Here is an 8,701-nt window from a genome sequence, read left to right on the forward strand (position 1 = left end):
TTCTGCTTTGAGTCTCAATGCCCATCAGGGCAGGGTGGCTGAAGGGGTGGCTGAGGGTGGCCTGGAGGGAAGAGGAAGGCCTAGTGATCAGGAGCGGTAGGAAGTTAACCTGATTGAGAACCCACTAAATGCCACACTCAGCATTTTACTTCCCTGATCTCCTTTAATCCTCACAACAACCTTGTACAGTACTATGGTTTCTTTCCATTTTACAGATGAGGAGATTGAGTCCCAAAGAGATAGGTGACTTTCCCAAGGCTACTCAGCTAGGTGTAACTTGGGAGCCAGTCACATATCTTCTTCCCACCCTGCAGGCTGGAGAAGGAGAAGTAGCCAGACATAGATTTTGTTCCAAGAGCAATGAGGAGCCATGGAAGAGCAGTAAGCGGGGGAGGAACAAGGTCAGGGTCACATTTTGGAGCCATGGTGATTGATACAGCCCACCACTGCCATCAAAACCGCTGTCAGGCCAGAGATCTATATAGACCCACCTGCCCCTCACTCCTGCCCTGGTCAGGATAGGCTGTGGGTTGAGAGGTCAGAACCTACAGGGGTTGCTACTAGGATAACCAGCACTGCCCCACCCTTCCCTCTTTGCTCTTGCAGGGACTCCACCTGGAGCTCTGCTCTTAACCCCCTTTTCCTGCAACTGGCTCACTCTCAAGTTTCATTATCAGCTTAACTGTCATCTTCCCAGAGTCTTTCCCTGACCCCTATTGTGGGCTGAATTATGTCCCCCCAAAAAGTATGTTCAAGTCCTCACCCCTGTACCTATGAATGTGACCTTATTTAGAAATAAGGTCTTTACAGATGCAATCAAATTAAGATGAGGTCATATGGATGAGGGTGGGCTGTCATCCAGCAACTGGGGTCCTTACAAGAGCAGGGGAATTGGATGCAGAGGCAGTGCAAGGAGAACAGCATGTAAAGATGGAGACAGAGACGGCAGTGATGCTGCACAAGCCAAGGAAGGCCTGGGGACCACACGGGGAAGGATTCTGCCCTAGAACCTCCGGAGGAAGCATGCTGACCCTTGATTTCAGACTTTTAGCCTCTGGAACTGTGAGAGAATAAATCCATGCTGTTTTAAGCCACGTAGTTTGTGGTACTTTATTCTAGCAGCCCCAGGAAACGAACACATGCCCTAAGTGTCCCACGTGTTCTGCATCACATATCTTCCTTCTTCCCCCGCACACCAGTAATAACGATCTGTAACTCTCCTCTTTTACATGTTGTGTGTGCCGTCCTCCCACTCACTGCACAGAGAGCCTACAGAGGGCAGAAGCCTCACCTGCTCTCTGCTCTATTCCTGATGCCTAGCCCAGTGCCTGGTATACAGTAGATGCTAAATAAGTGTTCATTTATTAACAAAGACTTAATGAATGTCTATCATGTTCACTGTTCTGGGTGAACAAAATAAAGAGTCTTATCATGGGGCTAACATACCACATTCGACAAGGAACACAGTAAATAAGTAAACATCCAGGCTGTTAGAAGCTGAAAAGTACTTTGAGGGGGAAGGGAAAATAGGGCAGGGTAAGGGACAGTGAGCATAAGGGGGAAGAGTACAATCTGCAGAATTAAGTAAGGTGGTCTACAAGGCCTTGTCGACAGGTGGTGTTTAAGCTAAGTTTGAGGGAGGTGAGGGAGTTGACCATGCAAGATTCCAGAGGAAGATTATTCCAGGCCGAGGGCACAGCCACTGAAAAAGGGGTCAGTGCAGGTGCAACAGAGTGAGGATAGGGGAGAGCAGCAGGACAGGAGAGGAAATACCTGTGGGAGGGAGGGATATGGATGGATAGAGACAAGAAAGAAGGGGAGAAGGAGAAATGGTTCCTATCTGGGAAGCAAAGGCAGATTCTACCTCTGTCCTCCAGCTGTATGTTAGGTTAATAATTGAGAATAAAGGGGGCCAACCCAAGAAAATGGCCAGTCACAGACCCAATGAAGTCAGTTCTCCAGGCCTTCTACAGCCACAACACAGATTCACAGAACAGGGATAAGGATGCCTAAGAAATTAGGCTCACACTTCTTGGGGACCCAGAGTCCTAAGCGAGGGCTCCTCCAGGCCTGGGGATCTCACCCAGAGCCCCCCACATACAAGGCCTCAGCCCCTCCCCTAGAGCCACAAACCATGAGGCTAACAGTGAATCTATTCCAGATGAATCGATAATGAGGCACCTTCTGATAGAGTCCCTCAAGGACACCCATAAAATTCACTAGAAACCACTGAGATATGAAATGAAATCTGGTTGTTTTCTTAAAACTAGGGATTTCTTCTTTCTCCCCGACCTCCAGTTCCAGCTGGATCAGGTCAGTGTCCCCAAGGGACCAGCAGAGGAAAACCCCCATTGCTGAGAAATTCCTGGGTGAGGGTGTGACCTAGAGCCCCAGCCTCATGAGGAGTCCAATCTGTTTCTATCTCCCTCCATCCCTTCCCATCCCTCCTGCTCTGGGAAACCTTCCCAGCCCTCCAGGCAAGACATCCTGAATGTGTACAGACTTTGCTGCTTGTGGTTGCTGTCTCCCGCCCCCACCCTCAGCCCCGCCTCATCTGTCCCTCCCTGTGGGACACTCCGGCTCTCACTTGTCCTCTCCGCAGCATTCGGCCCAGCCGGCCACTTGCCTTGCAGCCTCCTCCTTTCTTGCTTTCCACAACATCGCACTGGCCTGGTTCTCCTCCGATCTCTCCAGCTGTTCCTTGTCTGTCTTTGCGAGCTCCGTCTCTTGCACCGTGCAACTTCTGAGTGTGGGAGCCCCTCCAGGCCTTCACCTTGGGCTTGCTCTCACTCTCTCCCCGCTAAATTATCTCATTTCCCAGAGCTGAAATATCATCAGTACACTGACAACATCTAATTTTTTCATCTCCAGCCCCTGCTTGGAGCCCCTGAACTCCAAGCCTCGGTCTTTATGTGGACTTCCAAAAGACATCTTAAACTTTACAACACCAAAACAAAACTCTTGTTCTTCTTCTGTCTTGGTAAATGGCACCCCCTACCCCACCCACTCAGTTGCTGGAACCAAACACCAAGGAACCCTCCCCGATTCCTCTCTCTCCTTGACCCTCACCCTTCACATCTGCAGGTCCCCTCTGCTCTTGCTCCAGTACCTGCTTGAATCTGGCTGCTTCTATATCACTGCTTCCAACCTCGGCCAGGCCTCCACCCTCGCTTGTCTTCCCGCTCCCACTCCAGCTGCCTCCAATCCACTCTGCACCAACCAGCCGGAGTGATCATCTAAAAATGTGGGCTCCGCTGCTGGCAGAAGCAACAGCAGCAACTGTGCAGGAGCACAGAGCCCCAGAGGCCCCTGTGGGTACAGGCCAGACGCAGGTCCCCCAAGAAGAGACCCAGGCAGCAATCCGGGGGCAGCCTGCTGCCTTCACGCTCACTACAGGAGCCAGCACTGCCCAGAGCCCAGCACATCCTACCTGCTGATTAGTTTCATCTTCACTAATAATAACAATATAACCCTTTGCCTTTGTGGCTACCTTACCAGTTTACAAAGAGTTCCCAGGGGCATTATCATTACGGCTCCTTCAGCAACCCCCCAGATAAGTGTGGGGGCCCCAAAGTGGCAGAACAAGGACTCCATCCCAAGGCTTCCAAACTCAATTAAAACGACAGGTCTCAGACACCACCCCAAACCCCTCCATGGTGTCTTCTTGAAGTAAGCATTTCCGTTACCTCCATAAACAGCTCGGAAGTTCCATTATTCTGGCACCCAGGTGACAGCTTCCAGTGAACTCTGGGAACATGGGCAAAAATCCTTTGTCAGCCACAGGGTCTCAGTTTGGGTTTGGGAAAATTCTTAGTGCCCACCGTTCTGCCCAGCCGCCCTGCACCCAATCGCTCTGTTCTGGAAGCGTCTCATCCACACCAAAGCTTTATTTTAAGTTCACCGGTGGAGCCCCTATTTCACTCACTAATTCTCGTCATTCTTAGCCCTGGCTGCATATAAGAGTCTTCTGGAGAAACCATGCCTGGAGACTGATTCTGTGGGCCTGTCCTGGAGCTGGGCTTTGATATTTTCTAAGTTCCCCAGATGATTCTAAAAGACAGCCATAGGCGATCCACAAACACCTGTGGAACACTGGTTGAAAACCAGGGACTAGGTGGACAGAGATGCCTTCCAGAAGCTTCTACTTATTACAGGGAAAAGGAAGGTAAACATATGATTATAATGATCAATATTTTCCAAGTATTTGTTTTTGTTAATTTTTTAATTTAACAAACATTTCTATCCCTTACCAGTTGCTAGGCAATGTTCTAGGCACTTCACAAATTTAACTCACTCAGACTTTAGAACAACAGTAAGGGAGGTACTATTATATCCCCATTCTCCAGACGAAGAAACTGAGGCACGGAGAGCGTAAGTAACTTGTATAAAGTCACAACATCTAATGAGTGGCCGAGCTTGGAGTCAAACCCCGAGAATCAGACTTCATGTTACTAAGCACTCTTCTCCCAAGGTGGCGGTTCCCAAACTTCAGGGGATTTGTACAGGTTCTTGGCCCTGTTCACCTACCCCTGCTCCCCACCACCCTCAGATTCTGGATCAATCAGCTGAGGTGAGACCTGGGAACCAACATTTCTTTACGTGTCTCCAGTGATTCAGATGCAGGTGTCCTGAGGACTGTCCTCTGCAGTGGTTTTAAAACATGTCCATGAATGCTTTCACACTCCTCCCTCTGAAAGGGGGAGTCGAAGTTTTCTCCCCTTGAGAAAGGGCTGGATTTAGTCACTTGCTTCTGACAAACAATACAGCAGGAAGGGTGGTATGTGATGTGTGACTTCCAAGAGGAAGGGGCACCAAGAAGCACCATGCAGGACGCAGGAGGCACCTCAGCTTCCTCCTGGCTCCCTCTCAGACTACTCACCCTGGGGGAAGCCAGCTGCCATGCCGTGAGGACACTCAGGCAGCCCTATGTAGGAGCCTGCTTGGAGAGGAACTGAGGCCTCCTGCCGACAGCCAGCACCATCTCACCATCCCTGAGTGTGCCAGCTTGATATTTGACCCTCCAGCCCCAGCCAAGCCTTCAGAGGGCTGAAGCTGTCAGCCCCAGCCAACATTCTGACTGCAGCCTCATGAGGGGTCCTGAGCCACAACCACCCAGCTAAAGCAGCTCCCAAATTTCTGAGCCACAGAAACTGTCAGATAATAAGTGTTCGTTGTTTTAAGCTGCTACATTTTGAAGTATGCGTTATGCAGCAATAGATAACGAGTACACAAGAAAACAGCTTTCACTCTCTGCAGGCATCAGGAAAAAATGCAGAAACGACATCTAGTCCAGGGCTTGAAGAACACAGGCCAAAGCAGAGGGAGAGGACACTCATTCCAGGTAGAAGAAACAGGCATAGGTGAGTGAAATGAGCCAGCATTCTAGGGCTTTGCTGGAAGCATAGGAGACACCACAGTAAGTGACTGGAGATGGAACAGAGACCAGACCGTGATGGACAGAGTGACCATACATCCTAGTCTGCCTAGGACAGTCCTGGTTTATGCCTGTTGATCAGGCATCCCATGCAATTTACTATCTGTTCTGGATAAAATTGTCCCAGTTTAAATGATGATACATCATATCGTTACCCTGCGGATGAACCCAGTGTACAGACTAAGGCATTTGGGCTTTACCCTGGAGGCACTGGGGAGCCATGGAAGGGTTTTAAGCTGGGGAGTGACCTGATCCAAATTGCATTTTAGTAAGATTCATTTGCAGAGAATGCACCAGTGTGCAGGATGAACAGGTATGGAGGGTGGACTTGGTTGAACTGGCATTGAGGAATGACTGTGGAGGTTTGACCAGGGTAGAACAAGATGAGAAGCCAGGGAGGAGATGAGTAAAGTCCCTCAGCCAGAGCAGTCAGTGACCATGACTGCTCTGTATTAAGGCCAGAGCAGTGGAGATGGGGTCAAGGGAAGTTTAGGAAAATTTAGGAGACATTAAACACCCTTGGCTGCAGAAAGAGACAGAGAAGCAGCATCCGGGGGTGACTCTGAGGCTATCAGGAGGGTGTGGCCCCTACATTTCAGGGACCAGAGCTCTGTCTAAAAATAGCTCTCAAATGAGTCACCTCAATTGCAGCCAACAAGGATTTGGCTGGTTTGTTACTGAATTGCAGGGGATTTGGCCAAACGAACTGAAACCACGTGTAGTCTTGGCTAGAGAAAGCCCCGTTGGACCCAGTCCCCTGCTACGGGCAGTGCCATAGCCCTGATGCATGTATAATCTCATTTTCCTCTCACAACGAGTCTGCAAGAAGACTATAATTACTTTTTTTCATTTTGTAGTTAAGGAATCAGGCCTGAGAGAAGCTGCCAAAGGTTTCCAGGATGTAGGCGCTCTCTAGGCAGCACGGCTGGAATTCAAACCCAGGCCTCCCCAGATACTTGGTATCAGCTGAAAAGAGGTTTGGAAATCCCTAGAAACACTCTGTTGCCTCCTCCCAGCTGGGATACCTTGGCTGAACTTGAGTCACCCTCCTAATAAAAATTCTATGTTCCATCAGCAGAATGCTTCCATCCCAATTAGATCAATTTTCTCTAAGTAGCAATAAATGTGTTTTTCTTTCAGAGGCCAGCCCGACACATTAAGCAGGCTTGGGGCAGCCATTCCCTGGGCCGCTGGCTCTGAGTGCGTGGGGTCAGGGGTCACAGCACCACCGCCTCCAGCTCATTAGTAGGGCCCATTCATCTTTGCTGGGGACAACAGCACTCAACATGGTGGCAGGGCTCAGGGTGGAGGGGGTGTGGGCAATTCATCAGGGCTTCTGGCTGGCCGGAGACAAGAGCAGAAAAGCAGTCCTGCTCGCAGCCGGCCTGGGCCTGAGGCCGAGAAGCTGAGGGCCGGAGCCGCCTGGTTAAAGGTTAACCTGGTCCAGGATGTCTGTCTGTGGGGGCCATAGCCACCATGCAGGGAACAAGGGCCCCGGCAGGTCCCTTACAAATGCACCTGGCTCCTGTCTGCTAACAGGGCTTCCCTTCCGGCTACCTCCCCACCCCAACCCCCAAAATCCACCCAAGCAAGGTCTACAGGGGTCTAGAGAATGACATAATCACTCAAGCCCCCTGTGGCCCAGGGACCTGCCTGGAATAGGCCCTTTGATGTGCAAATCCGGGCTCTGGAAATGGGAGCATAGAATAGCCCCACCCTGTCCTACCCTGCCCTTCCCTGCCCTGCCTGGGCCACCAGGCCTGGCAGATGCTGGGCCAAAGGATTGAGACCTCTCAGCTTCCCTGGGGCTGGGGCTCAGCCTGCACACACCTGTGAACCCATAGGCACAGCCCATGCCACCCAGAGCCAGCAGAACCGCAGCCCCAGACATGGAACTTCCAGAGAGGCATTGTATTCATTTGCTAGGGATTCTGTAATGAAGTACCCACAAACTAAGTGGCTTAAACAACAGACACTTATTCTCCCACAGGTCTGGAGGCTAGAAGTACGAGATCAAGGTGGTGGCAGGGCCACGCACCCTTTGAAGGAGCTGAGGGACAGTCTGATCCAGGCCTCTCTCCCAGTCCTGAGGGTTCCTGGGCTTGTGGAAGCATAACACTCTGATTTTCAATAGCATTCTACGTGCATGCGTGTGTCTATATCCAAATCTCCCTTTTATAAGCACACCAGTCGTACCGGATTAGGGCCCACCCAACTCCTGTATAACTTCGTCTTAACTAACTGCATCTGTAACAATCCTATTTCCAAATACAGTCACATTCTGAGGCACTGGCAGTTAGGACTTCAACATATGAATTTGGGGGCGGGACACAGTTCAGCCCTTAACACTCCCCCTTTGGGCCACATCAGAGGAAAACCCCAGGAATCCCAGTTCATTTGGCAAATGTGTGTCAGGCACTCACCAGGCCCAGTTCAGGTGCTGGGGGTACAATGATGAGCTGGCATCTGCCCTGTGCGTTCACAGGTGGCAGGGGAGACAGGCACCGATCAGTCATGCAAGCCAATGTACAATTACAAACTGCAGTGGATGCTTTGAAGCAGAAATGTGAGCAGCTGCAAATGCCCGAACCACGTCCCACTGCAGGTAAGAAGTCGAGCTGGGGCTGGCGTGACAGTGGCATAACCATTACCAGCTTCCTTGGGCTGTCCTGCAGTGCAGCTGACCCCACCCTCACACCTCCCGTCCTGGCCGTCCAGCCCCTTACTGCCCCTAGCCGCCACCCAGCCCAATGTCTTTCCTGAAAGCTGGATTAACAACGGCATCTGAGCAACCTGGCCAAGAACCACAGCTCAGGGTAACCTTTCCACAGAGCCCAGGGGCCTGGCAGAGGCCTCCTTGATTTATACCGCCCATGGCCACACTGCCATTTCAGCAGACAGCTCCTCCTTCAGCCTTCCAGGCTCTTGCAGCTCCAGCTGCAGCTTGGTCCACTCCCAGGACTCCAGGGTGGAATCCATGTCCAGACAATGGCCAGCAGGTTCCTGGCCCAAATGTCACTTCCTCAGGGAACCGTTGCTAACCTGACCTCTGCATCTCCCCCCACCCCCAAACATCTCCTCAGCACCCCGACCACAACTGAAACTAAATAATAGTTTACAAAATTAGCTGCTCTGTGCCTGTCTTCCCTGGAGGCAGTAAGCTTTACTAGCCCTAAGACAACTTTCTCATCCACCTCCGTATGCCCCAAGTCCACCCTGTGCCTGTGACATAGCTGTGTTCTGTAAAAGTCAGCTGGGTTAACAAAT

The 8,701-nt window shown here is 51.1% G+C and overlaps 1 pseudogene; it reads right to left on the reverse strand.

Moving 5' to 3' along the window:
• The window catches only part of LOC134374074 (spliceosome-associated protein CWC15 homolog), a 53,772-nt pseudogene extending 45,359 nt beyond the window's left edge, over positions 1–8,413 (reverse strand).
• Positions 8,414–8,701: the final 288 nt, after the last annotated feature.

The sequence above is a fragment of the Cynocephalus volans genome, chromosome 1, assembly GCF_027409185.1.
Source record: "Cynocephalus volans isolate mCynVol1 chromosome 1, mCynVol1.pri, whole genome shotgun sequence".
Taxonomy (NCBI): domain Eukaryota; kingdom Metazoa; phylum Chordata; class Mammalia; order Dermoptera; family Cynocephalidae; genus Cynocephalus; species Cynocephalus volans.